A 13,457-nucleotide genomic window follows, 5' to 3' on the forward strand; every position below is an offset into this window, starting at 1 on the left:
CATTGAGAAGATGCTGCTTTTCAGCCTGATTTGAGCAATCTCCTTTAAATTTCAGATTTTTAGGGATCTGTGTGAAGGTTTCCTCTGTAGCTGTGCCAGGGAGGGGCAGGTGGTGACTCAGAGCCAGCTGGTTCGTGATGGGGTGTCGGGAGCACAGGGACATGTGGGGACAGGGCACAGGAGCCCAGGCACAGAGAGGGCCAGAAGAACCTGGCAGCAGATGTGGGGGAGCTGGACTGACCCTACAGCTCCACCTCCCCAAAAACAGCACCATGAATGGTCAGGTCTGACCATGCCAGCCTGGCTGGGACCAGCCCAGCTTGGGGAAGAATGGGGGGCACGGTGGGGTTTGGGGTTTTGGGGTCAGCTGCTGCCTCTGAGCAGCCTCTACAAACTGAGTTTAGCTGGTCATGACACAAAATACAGAGCTTGAGATGATTCATCATCTCCCCCCTCATCACCTGCTGTGAAGGACAGGCACACAGCTAAAAGTTTTCTGTAAATGCTAATTAAAATGGACTTAGCTAATGAGTGATTGGTCTTTTGATTGCATTAATATTCTAAGTGTAATGAACTTAACTGAAGTATGGATTACAATCTTGTTCTAATTAAAACAAAAATGTGTAACACACATTAGCACATATCAGAGGGAGTTTTAATGGCTGTTTGGGATCAAACTGTTGAAAATATTAATGTGTTGTCTAAAGCCTGCAGCACTTAATTAAATTCTTCATCTAAGTGGAATTCAGGTTACTTCAAAGGGTGCATCCATTCACCATTTTCTTCTGCTCTCAGAAACAGAGGGAATATAGATCTGAATTGTTGCTTCCATGCTACCCCTCCAGCTCTGAATCCTGACTTCCTCAGTCCCCTCCAACCCTGTGGCCTGTGGAAGAGAGGGGGAATTTGTAATTCTGAGCCTTTTGCATATCTAATTGCTGAGCAAGAGGCACCATTTTCTGCCTTGCTTTGGGCACAGAGTAGGGCCAGGAGGTTGTTGTTACCTTGCAGAAGATGGACAGAGATTAAACAACACACTTTGCTGCCAGCAGCCACAGGGAAAAGGTGTTCAGTGTTGGTGCAGCAGCAGTGGCCAGGGAAAGCTGTGATCAGAAGAGTGAAGCAGAGCTCAAGTTGAAATGTCAGAATCCAGGGGGTCAGGAAGGGCTCACAGCTCTTGTCTGGGCTGTGCTACAGCTCTGCCTCTCACCTTTGCAGCTCTAGAGGAACTGACCTACTTTAATCCAACTTTTGAGTGCCAGATGATGGAGGGATGGCAAACAGGTGTTCTCCCAGGGAAACACTGCATTTAAGTTCTTCCACTCTTCTGGCAGCACCTGTTTCTGCACTTCTTTAAAACAAAACACAGCCTTTCCTTTTTCTCTGGATGCTGCCTGGGGCAGGAGAAAGGCATTTGCTGTAGATGGTGCCTCCACCCAGCTCCTACCAGAAGTGACATGTTTGCAAAGCCAAAAAGTCACTGCTTCTGAGGCCTCTTCAACCACCAAAAAAAGTATTTTTGAATATCTGTGATCCCTTTTCTCCCAGATCTGACCTTCAGCTGTTTGCAGTACCCTTTCCTGTTTCTAAACTACCTGGAGGTCCTTGGGAGGGCACAGGGGAAATGCAAACTCACCTCTGAAGGGGAGCAGGATCCCAAAACCTCAGGTGAGACATGGGAAGTTAAGGCATTGACAAGCTGGTGCATCATTTCTATGAATTTGGTGTCAGGGCTTGATTTTTGAGGGACAGCCCAGCATTTGCCAATGTTCCAGGTTCCCCCAGTATGGACAGGTCAGAGGCTGGTGGGAGGGATCTGCCCTCTATCCCCAAAAGACAGACAGATCTGTGGGGAGAGCTGGGGATGTGCAGCTGCCTCCTGCTCTCCTGGAGCAGGGAAGAGGCTCTGAAAGAGCAGCCCTTGCTCAAGGGCAGGGCTGGGGAGGAAAATGTGTGAGCTCAGGAAGAGCGTGTGGTTATGAGTCAAGGTGTCACCAAGCAGCTTTGAGGTGACACTCAGACCAGAACCAAAGGCTTCCTGAAGTCAGAACATCTCATCTGGGTCACACTTGAAACAAACCAAGCTCAGCCACGCAGCAGCAGCTCACACCAGCTCAGGACTGAGGTGTGGCACTTCTTGCAGCAAGTCTGACAGTGCAAACCCTTCTGGTGTGGGTGCCACAGCACCTCCAGTGACACTTCTGTAACTGGGGCCATACAGCTCCCCTCAGCCTGTGACACAGCAGCATATCACTGTTTTTATGGCTGCTCTGGTCTCATCTCCCTGCCCAAATCACTGCCTGAATGGTAAGTCTGGGATTGTCCCAAACCCCCGACACCACTGCACAGCTGCTGAGCCCTGCCATGGCAGTGGCACAACATCTGTGAGTTCTGCAGTTCCAGGATAATCTCATTTAGAGAGCCCTTACTGGCCGTGTTAACCCAGTCAGTAGCTGGTGTTTACTCAGTTTATCAAGTCCTTGACTGTGCAGGCCTGGGTGTGCCCTGCATTGATAAAGGGAGGAGATTTTACACTAGAATTTGGAGGTTGATTTAGGAGTCCTGCTTGCCTGATGTCCCAGTCTGTGGTATGAGTTTAGAAGCAAGGCAGAGGTTGGAGCCCAGTGAGGGCTGAATTGCAGCCATCACCTCTGCTGAGAGAAGTACTCAACCCATTGAGCAGAGAGAAGGTGTAGCACTGAGTGAGTAAACCTAATTATGTGCCCAAGAGGTTGCCAGGAGCTGGAGGGACAGAAGATGCTGGAAGTGAACTCATGAGCATAAGATAATGTCACTCCTGTGGCAGCACAGAGAGGAGAGAGCCTGCAGCCAGGAGAGGCCATGTCCAAACACCTCAGCACCCTGAAATAAAGTTAAGGAGAAGAATGGGAAGGGCCACCCAGGGCAGTGGTGGGGTCACCATCCCTGGAGGGATGTAAAAGATGTTCAGGTGGGGTTTGGCAGTGCTGGGGCTGGACTCTTTGAGGTCTTTTTCAACCTGTGATTCTGTGATTCTAAGGTGATTCAATCTAATTTCAGATAAAGACAGGACTTTGGGACATTGAGAAGCCCCAGATGGATGTGAGTCTGTGTCTGTGTGTGTGCAGACATGGCCCTATAACCCTGGGGAGAACTGGGGAAGTTAGCAGGCACCTGAGAGCTGCAGCTGAACAGCCTGAATGTGATTTACTGAGAAAAAACTCCAGCTCTGTGTTCCTCCAAAAGCCACAGATTTTGCTCCTGAGCTTTCTGTGCCATTAATCTCATTACATGTTGAGATGAGGAGAGGTAAAGTAGGGTTAAAAAAAAGATACCACAGATGCTACTTCATGAGCCCCAGCTAATTTTCATGCAATTCTGGTTTCAGATAAAGAGCCTTCCCTGGGTTTTTGTAGGAGAACAGCAATGCAGGCTATTCAAAGGGTGATAATACATGGCTCTTGTGGCTAAAGCCTCCTGCTTTCTGAACACACATCCTCAAGGAGCACAGCAGGGAGCAGGGATGTGCTTCAACCACACTGCTGCCAGACTCAATCTCTTCCAATCTCTTGCTCCGCTCCAGCTTCGGGGCAGACAATGGGAGAAAAATTGTTTAGAGTGAAGCCCTTGTTCACTAATTGCAATTTGTGCTGAGAACCAAGCAGGAGCAGGCAAATTTATTTGGTGTTTTGGCTGTTTCAGGGAGTTGTGGTGAACACTGAACCCTGCACAGATTCAGGAAGAGGCAAGATTAAGGCTTTGTTAAAGCAGGATAAATGCATTAGAGTTCCACTGAAAACAGAGGAGGTGAGTAACATCTTCAAGTGTTTAACAGAACAGCCAGCCATGTTTTCACAGATCCATAAACTAGGTATTATAAAAAAGGAAAAGAAAAACAAAGGAAATCCACTTTAGCTGAGATAAACTGAACCTGGACACATGTGCAGACCCAAAAGAGCAAGAGGCATCTCACAAGGCTAAAATGAGCTCCTCGTTCCCAAGAGTGTCAAGTGTGATCATCTGCAAAAAGGAATGCAAGCCAATGTTTCTTTTAGTAAAAGGGTGAAATGAAATGTTAGTTCTGAAAAGTTTACATAAAGTTAAGTGAGCAGGATAATCCAGGCTCTTACAACAAACCTCTCACGCTTGACAATGAGCTCTCACCTCGTGTGTCCTGTATTGTGTCTCTAACTCATGACCAGCTAAACTCCCTCTGTAGAGGGTGGTTAGGAAAGACAGCAGCTGGTCCCAAAACCCCAAACCCCAAACCCATCCTTTCCCCAAACAGCTGGCTCAGTTGGATGGAGCTGTACAGGCATTGTGGTGGGCTGGACCAGCTCAGATCTCACCAGTGGTGCTTTGGTGGAAAGTGGAGCTGTAGGGCCAGTCCAGCTCCCCCACATCTGCTGACAGGTTATTCTGGCCTTCTGCTGTGCCTGGGCTCTTGTGGCATCCTTTGTCCCCATTGTGACCATGGTCCAGGTGGGATCTCCCTGCCCTGTGTGCAGCATCCCGGTGGGACAGCCGTGGCGAGGGAGCGTGGGGAAGCTGGAGCAGTGAGCCCTGTCCTCCCTCACAGGATGCTTTGGGTTGGAAGGGACCTTAAAGATCATCTAATTCCACACCTTCCATAGCCCAGGCTGTGTCAGGGACACTCACAGGGCTGTTGGGAGGGCAGGTCCAGGAAGGCAGCACTGGCTGCTGGCCGAGCCGTGGCAGCAAGCTGTGCCCTTCTGCACTGGCAGCCCCCAGATCTTCCCCAAAATTGCTTGTCTGCAGATAATGATGAATAGTCCCTTTATGCAGAGTAACTGAGTAGTGCTGGTGTCGCCTCCCTGAGAAAAATCAGCAACCCTCCTCAAAGGGATGGAATTATGCTCCTTTGGCCATACACAGGCCACATAATTCACTGTAATTTTATTATCTCTGTGCACTCAGAACTACACCACATGGCTCTTCTGTAAGTGGTGAAGGTAAGAGGCTACACCAGCATGAATTTTCTTTAATAAGATTATACCATGATAATAGGCTTTGAGAATAATTCAGCTTCTAATGATTTTGTTCTTCCTTTCTTCCACACGATCAAGGGCAATATGCATTAAAGTTGTGGGGGCTTTCTTAATTATGGAGTAGTAAGTATATATTGTATCTATCAGCTGTAATATTCAAAGAAAATTTTTGGTTTTGTGGGAAAAATTTATTTGGTGTTGCCATTTTCAAGGCTCTCTGTGTAGGCATGTGCAGACCTATGACAAATTTCTGCAATATAGTGGTGGTGTTTTTGTGGGAAAATCCAAGTTGAAACACAATGCAGCCAACCAAGCTGTCTGGAAGGGGATCAACCTTGTAATACTTTAATCTGATTTAAAAAAAAAAAAAAAAGGAAGTAGTAGTAAAAAATATAAATTATTTCTTCATGCAGATGAGTTGCCTGACATCAGGCATTCAAATTAGGAAATGTTGGCTCGACTCCCCCAGGGCCTCAGTTTCCCTTTCAGTAAAACAAATGAAAGTCATTGGCACTTTCAGACCTGCCTCGCTGGGTTATCCCAGCTGGTTTGTATTGCACTCTGGGAGCACCGAGAGATTTGGTTCCCTGATGTTTGTAAAACTCTCTAAGATCTTTCAAGAAACTCTGCAAAGCCTTATTGTAACATTCCCAGAGGCAGCGCTGGGTAACGGCTGTCACCGGGATTATTCCCAGTCCTTGGAGAGCACAATTTTATCCACGATCCCAAAAAGCTGGCTTGACCTTCAGTGCTATCTGAACCTGCTCTGCCATGTGCCAACCTCCCTGCAATCTCTGCTCTTCTGGATGAAATATGGCCCAGCGTGGCCGTTCTGAACAATAGCTCCTCAGTTCAATCCGTATCAGCATCGTTCCTGACACAAGTGAGGAGGGCGGAGGCCCGGAGCCACACATCTATTAATCAGGGCTGGGTGTCACTTTGCAATTCAGAGATGGTTTGTGCGGAAGGAAGCCGAGCTCTGCAATGAAAGAGTTTTGAGGTTTGCTCTGAAAAGGCTTGTCACCACTTGTGACGTGCTTCCCCAGCCCGAGGCTGGGTCTTTGTGGCTTGTGTAGAGTACCAGGAGGGCAGAACTCACACCAGCTGCTGAGTCATGGTGAAATTTGTCCCTTTCTTAAGGATCTCCCTGCATCCAGCTGGGGAAGGAGGGAAACAGGTGTCCCTGCATCTCACAGAGCTTTGGAGTTCCATAAAGAATGAGGATTTGCAGCTGATGGGGCTTGCTCTGCAGTTGTTTGATCTAAGGCTGCTCACCACTTGGGCATGCCGGTTTTCACTGTGACTTTGGGGTTTTCAGCTGGGGACAGCAGCAGGAAACTGAATCCAGGTGGGATTTCAGGTTCAGGGTTGGAGGGAGAGCACCAGCCTTTCAAGCACTGCCTTGCTCTGCTGGCTGGAAGAAGGGTTGTGCAACCCAGCACTGCAAAAGCCATCAGCTCCTGAGCTCTGCCTGCACTGGGTCTCTCCCTTCTTTTCCAGCAGAGGGTGAACAGCAGAATTTTCCCAGCTAGATGAGGCAGTGGAGTTGGAAAATGGGAAAGGATCAGGTGAGTTTTCCTCTGCAGTGGCAAAGGCCTTTCCCTGCTGCTGTTAACCAGGAGGATTAAAGAGTGAGTTCTTCAGACACTCCTCAGCTGTCGACCCTGAGCTGAACCCTTGGGTTAGGAGCTGACTTTTCATTTGGGACTGTCAGACTTGAAAGCTAAATCAGAGCCCAGATGGCTCAGAAAAGCCCAGAGAGCTCCAACCTGAGCATGGCTCTTGCCACGCACGTTCACATGTTCTTTCAACAGGCCGGGGCTGCTGTGCCAAGTGTGATTTCAGAGGAAGCTTGGAAAGAAAGTCCAGCCCCGTCTGTCATCCTTTTTTTTTCAGAGAACTTCTGGTGCCTTTGCCATGTGCAGAATAGCTGAGAGAAAGGAGTTTTACAGAGCTCAGAGCTGGGCTTCTGTGCTTCCCTTCTTCCTAAGATGAGTTCTCTTCCTCCGTGAGTCACCCCATGGATGAGAACAAGAGACTTTTTTAAGGAAAAGGAGACAAAATAGAAGCTGGCTCTTCAGAGCTGCTGTGCCATGGTCATTTGCTGGTGGATCTGGAAGTTTCTGTCATCTTTAGCCCGGGGAGTTCAACGCCAGGGCTGAATTGCTGCGGTGTGTTTGTGTTGGGCAGTGGCTGCCTGCCACCCCTGGCCCAAGGTGGGTGTGTGTCCCAGGAGAAGCAGTTTGCACATTACACAAATACTCAGTGCCTGTGGGTGAGCTGCAGCCTGTGCCAGTCAGGCTGTTAAAGTATTTCCTGGGGTTTGCTGCCAGGGCTGAGGAATTTGCTTTGTTAACACCTGAGGAGTCCAAATCTGTCCTGCTGTGGGGGCACCTGTGTCTGGCCACATCCCAGGGAGGTGTCTCTGCTCTGACATTGGTCTGGAAGGGGTTTTGGGGGCCTGGTAGCTGCTCCCTGCTCCTGCATGACATTTTAGGACTCTAAACGCTTCAAAAGTGGCTTTGCAGGTGTCCATCCAGCCTTGTCTCAGCACCCAGTGTGGTATGCCAGGTAAGCACACCTTGGCTCTGAGCAAGAACCCCCGCCGCTGCTTCATGGAGCTGGGAAACTTCTAATTAAAGCCAGATTATTGGTCTTTACCCTTCTTGTTAGTGTTTTGATTTGGGGTTTTCTAAGTCCCTTTAAGATGTCTGGATAGATGATATCAAGGTTAATTTGTTTGTGATGGAAGAAATGTTTTCACATGGTGGCTAAATGTTGCTGGAAAATAGCAGAATTAATAGCTGCTCACTTAATCCTGATTAAACTGGCAGCTGGGAGATATTGATCACTGTGTTCACAGCAAACTATCCCTCTCTAATGCTTGGGGTAAACAAGCCTGGGACTGTGGTTACCTTAACCCTTCCCACATTGGCAGCCTCCTGCACTGGGCAGGACCTGAACCTGTGCATCCTCCTGCTCCCCAGCAGAAGGGCTTTTTCTGGGGTTAGCTCCCTGGGTATAGCCAGGCTGGCTTTGCCCCAAAATCTCCTGGGGTTGCAGAGCAGTCACCCAGGTCTGGCTGTTCCTGGGGAGCCCTCTCTGCCAGGGACCCTCAGTGGCCCCCCCGCCCAGCCACTGCCATCACAGGGGGTGCTTGGATCAGTGATTCACAGAACCCAAAAAAGCTGCTCAGGAGGTTAGCTGCAACTGATTTTAGGAGGTCAAATACAAAACAGGGCTTGGCCAGAGCAGGCACCAGCTTGGAGCTGACCCCAGCTTTGCTGATGCTCCCGAATCCCACTGCTCCCATTGCTGTGGGTCATTCCTGACCCATGATTTCTGGGGACAGATGGCAGCATAAACCCTTGCTCAGCTCTCAGCCCACCTGTTTGATCGTACTCTCACCCCCAAAGTCATAAACCAGAAGCAACTTTGAGGCTGCCAAGAGTGGGAAGGAGGCTCAGCAGCCCCAGCTTTCCTGCTCAGGCTTTATTACTCTCAGAAAATACGTGTTCCACATTTGAGTCTGTGCATTCTTAATGCAGCCACTGCCAGGCTGGCTCCAAACAGCACCAATTGCTCTGGCTTGGGTCTGTCTTTGCTATTCACTGCATTTTTGCACCTCTGGCTGCTGCACTGTGGTTGACTTCTTGTTAACACAGATCAGGTCTGGAAATACCTAGAACTGTCTTCAGCCTCCCAGGGAATGAGGGGGACTTCTGGAGTGGATGGGGAATAACCATGACAAGGAACAGCTTTCCAGAGGCCACTCAGAAATGTGCTTTTCTCAGGGAGATGAGTACTGCAGGGGCTCAGTTTTATCCTTGTTAGAAATTCCATTTAGAAGAGCACAATTCCTGTTGAGGTACCGTAACTGTAACCTGTACTGGACCTGGCCCAGAATTAATGGCTCAGTACTTCTGGAAAAGATCAGTGTTTCTTTCGTGGATGTCAGATAAACTATTTTTCCATGGGGTGAGTAGGAGATGAGGAAGGGAATTGACCTCCCTGATACGTTGGGCAACATTGCTCCCAAAAAATAGCAGCTGGCTCTCCCCACCCTTGCTCTGCTTCTCCATCCTGGTGCTCTGCTCACCTCACACTTGATGGGGTGAAGGTTCCTCACCCTTCCTGGTATCCAAAGGAAAGTATTTCCCCAGATGTCCCTCCTCAGGTGGCACACGACAGTGTTGCAGAATGTGCATTGTATGCTGTGAGGACAGGCACTGTTACAGTCACTGTCTCTGGGCAAGCAGGCTCAGGCTTCCTGTTCTCTTTTTACCCTTGTTCCACCAAATGTTTGGTGCATCCACGCAGTAGCTGACTCTCAGCCCACTCCTGTGTCTGTGGACTCCAGCCTGGATGATGGACTGCCCTTTACCAAGCGTTCTCTTGCTGACCACAGGGCCAGCTCATCCTCTTTGCATCCAAGTTTACGAGGTACAAAGCCATGGCAGATGAAACCCATCTGCTGCAGGTGAGTGGAGTTAAGCTGTTTTACAGCTGAAGGGAGCAGGCATAAATCACAATGGGGAAATTGATGGAGTTCTGGCTTTATTGCAGGGGCTGTTGCTCTCTTTTTCACACAGGCAGGAACATTGCTGCTCCAAGCTTGTAGTTCAGTTGTACCTTCAGGCTTCAGTGCCCTTCCTGCACTCCCTGGGGTCGATGGCATCACTCAGCTCTCCTTTGGGCACACACCTAACTCCCAGACACCACCGTGTTGGCAGAGGCTCATCCTGCCACTCCCCAGGGGACTTGACTCCTGCAAGTGACCCTTCAGCATATTTGCACTTGGATTTTCTTCATTCCAGCCTGGGCACGCAGGGGTTCTCTATGCTGGCTGCTCACCCTGGGGCCCACTCAGGACTGACTGCAGCATTTTTGTGCTTTGTAGGATTTTTTTCAAGTCCCAGGGAGGTGCTGGGTGAGTGGTGGCAGTGTGTGAGGGCATCCAGAGGGATTTCACGCCTCACACTCATCAGAACCTCTGAACCATCAACAAGAGGCTGCATTTTTTCCTCATCTCCTGCCAAACCTTAGTCCTTTCTTCCATCCTCCATATGCTGCCTTGTTGGCCTGAACAGCCATTTCTTAATCTAAGTCTGCCTGGGGAGAACCAGTTAGTAAAACATCCTTAATTAACCTTGCTGGGTTCAGCCTAAAAGCAAACCAGAGCCACTGAGGTGCTGCTGCGCTTGTGCCAGCAGCTGTTCTCATTTATAAGAGAGAAGACACAGGTGGTGTTTGCTCCTCAGAAGCAGGGATTGGATGTGCCTCCTAGTGCTGCTGGAACAGGTTATGGATCTCCCAGTCCCCATCCCTTTTCTCTCCTTTGATTTGCAGGAGCTCATTGTGTCTCCTTCTCACTCGGTTAAAAGCTGAACCAGCTGAAGCTGCAGCACTGGAGGCAAAATTGTTTTCCTATTCAGAAGCAAGAAGGGTGGGAATTTGGGGTCATTCCTCAACAGCCTATTTCTTGAGTAGGACAAGAGACTCTGCTCTTTGGAGTTACTTACCCCAAACAGCTTCACTGTGGGAAATCTGATCCTTTTCCCCTCTTCTGGAACAGGGACGGGAGATAGAAGGGTTTGGCCAAGTGGATTGTGATTTGGACAAATAAATTAACACATGGGTCAGTTGGCAGATAGGTGGTTATTTTAACATCTGAAGCAGAGAGAAATGCTCCCTTCTTTTATTATTGTACCTGGAGACATGGAGCAGAAGACTCTTCATTGTTTAAGCTAGGAGACTTTAAGGTAGCTGTTGTTTCCAGCTTATGTTTGGAAAAATCTGGTGGAGCCACAGAGTGGATTCGTTCACAGTAAATGAGACCTAAGACAGTGGAAGGTGGTGGGTGAGTTATCCATCAGGTAGGACAAGGCTTTTGAGGGAAATGAAGAGGCTCCTGCTATGATTGCTGAAGTCAGTGCATTATTCCTGTCTCTTTGACTCCCCTCCACTGTGCCTGGAGCGACGTGTGTTTCATGGCCCCTCAGAGAAAGCAGCTCGTCTCTCACGGTGACGGCGCGCTCGCGTTTCCCCTTCCTCGTCTCACAGCTCAGTCTCAGTGATATTATGACAGAACGTGTTCAGTGCACAGAACTATTAAAAATGTAGCTCATATGGTGCTGATGGGAGGCTGACATCTCCTGAATAATTTATTTTAACTGGAAAGATTTGTAACACTTAAGCGTTAGCGGGACTCTTCGTTTTAACTCTTCCTGAGGCGGCTGCTTGTTGCGATTCTCTTGTTTGGGCAAGAAGTGGCTCAGCCTGTTCGAGGCCAAAGCCACCTCCCTTAGGGACAGTCAGACTGCTGGCCATGGTCCCTTGGAGGCTGGAGAACCCCAGAAGAGCTCCAAAAGGAAGCTGGAGGTGTTGGAAGAAGCAGTCTCAGTTGGACTGCCCCTTCCTTGGGAATAGCAAGCCTTTTCCAGTGTGGGGGATTGAAACAGGCTGCAGAATATTTACAGTAAGCAAGGAATGGCTTGCTGCCATCCCCCTTGTCCAGGGGGAGGACCTGATATGTTGCTGGGCCAGGGGTTTGCACAGAGCTTTTTCAGTCTTAACAATTCTGTGATTCCATGGGCATGGATGGAAGGAAGTCAGGGCCATTGCTTTCTTGTATACATTCAGTAGAAACTTTGTGCATTCTTGCACATAAGCCAACGACCTGAATTTTTAAATTTATTCTGTCAGAAATGCAATCACGAGGGGGACTTATCAGTTGAATTCTTGGTATCAGTGTTAGAAAGGCCAAGATCATCTCTGTGATGATCATCTAAGAAGGCTCCTCCTCTTTTTTATCATTACACATAGAGAGACAAATCCTGCTCTCAGCTGCAAGGAAGCAATTCCCACTGAAGTGAAAGGAAGCTGCTCAGAGAGACCAGAGTTTATCCCATAGTTTATGTACAAATTTATCACTGAAATTGCTGTGCCCACACCCCGTGGCTGCTTCAGCCCAGAGGGGCTCAATGCTGACTTACAAACAACTCCTCCTCATTTTGTATGACTCTTCTTCCTCTTGTTGTTGGTTGTGTTCCTTGCAGGGTTTATTTCACTGCCTTTCAGTCTTCCTCCAGATTCTACCAAAACTGAGTTTAACACCTTAGGTAAGACACAGTCTGTCCTTAAGGGGTGCAAAATCCATGTTGGTGAGAGGGAATGGGAAGACAGAAATCCTGCTATTTCTGGTTTACACGTGAGGTCCTGCAATGTAGAAGGTCAAACTCTGAAGTTCTTGAAGTCAATGCCAAAATCCATTTATGGCTCCCAGCTGGTCAGGGCATCATCCCAAACAGTTTGTGGCTGATCCATTCTCTTTTTGGCCACAGATTCATCCATCACTCTGAATCTTCTCCCTGCCTAGTCTTACAGGGTCTGGAAACACCTCACTCTTCTGTACCTGTTTTTTCCCTAGTGCAGTTCTGAGCACAAAGGAGCAAGGTGTTGTTATTCTCATTTTTCATTTGTGGAAGCCAAGAAAGACCAAGTGATGTACCCGAGGTCACACACCAGTGTCAAAAGCAAAAGTAGGTTCTCCATGTCTTCGTTCCTTCCCAGCCTCTCTCATAAACCCAAAGAGCAATAAAATGAAACAAAGGTTCATAGCAAGAAAAATCGGATTGGAACCTGCAGCAGCCCAAGATCAACCATGGAGACCCTTTGGCTCAGTACAAACCCTGGAGTTAATGAGCTCTGCAAAACCAATGTATTTGTACATACTGAATTCCAAGAAAAAATTAAATATTTATTAATTATCAGGACATGAACTAGTAGGAGAAAAGAGCCAGAGTCTTTAGGTCAGATTCATCTAAATCCATCACTCAGTGAAAATTTATATTACGAATAAATACACCCTAGAAACTAATTCAATAAATTTTTCCTATTGCAGCAAGTTGTCTTCATGCTTCATGTATCATTTTAAAGGAAGGTAATTGAATATAAATTTTCTCCATCTACAGAGAAATAGACATCCAAATGCACGTACGTGTCTGTGAGTAGCCGTGTTTTGGGGATGGTGCTGCCATCTGTGTAGGGCATGCTGGACTAAGTCTGACTGACTTCAATAGCTGTTGGAGTGGAAACCAGCACTGATCTCCAACCTGGGGAAAATTCTCCTCAATTCCAGCTTCTCTGTGCATTAGCAATTACTTTCAAATGTTTGAAACTCAATAGCAGTTGCCAGAATCTGCGTTGCCTCCCAAGGAAAAACTCTTAATTTCTTCGTGTTTAGAGGCCAAATACGTGGCTAAACTAAGCTTGATGATAGCTGAGGTTTGGTTTTGGGCAGATTGTGAGTCCATGTACAGTTAGTGCCTGGAATATGCACACAGCTGGGACTGTGCTGGGGCTGTGTCTGTGGAAATGTAAAAATATTACCCTTAAAAAGAAGTTAATCTTTCCCACATTTCCTGCAATGGTTAGAGGTGGTTTTCTCATTGTTTTGTTCTCAGCTGT

At 48.1% G+C, this 13,457-nt stretch overlaps 2 protein-coding genes across 4 annotated transcripts in view; one reads left to right on the plus strand and one right to left on the minus strand.

The window, feature by feature from the left end:
* Positions 1–13,457, minus strand: part of UROS (uroporphyrinogen III synthase) — a 623,177-nt gene that overhangs the window by 115,748 nt on the left and 493,972 nt on the right. The window lies entirely within an intron of this gene.
* LHPP (phospholysine phosphohistidine inorganic pyrophosphate phosphatase) overlaps positions 1–13,457 on the plus strand; it is a 71,248-nt gene that overhangs the window by 41,041 nt on the left and 16,750 nt on the right. The window contains exon 7 of one of the 3 annotated variants that reach the window (XR_003961005.4): positions 3,682–3,786. The gene's annotated coding sequence lies outside the window, so the exon portion shown is untranslated. 3 annotated transcript variants of the gene reach the window in all.

The sequence above is a fragment of the Taeniopygia guttata genome, chromosome 6, assembly GCF_048771995.1.
Source record: "Taeniopygia guttata chromosome 6, bTaeGut7.mat, whole genome shotgun sequence".
In the NCBI taxonomy this organism is placed as follows: Eukaryota; Metazoa; Chordata; class Aves; order Passeriformes; family Estrildidae; genus Taeniopygia; species Taeniopygia guttata.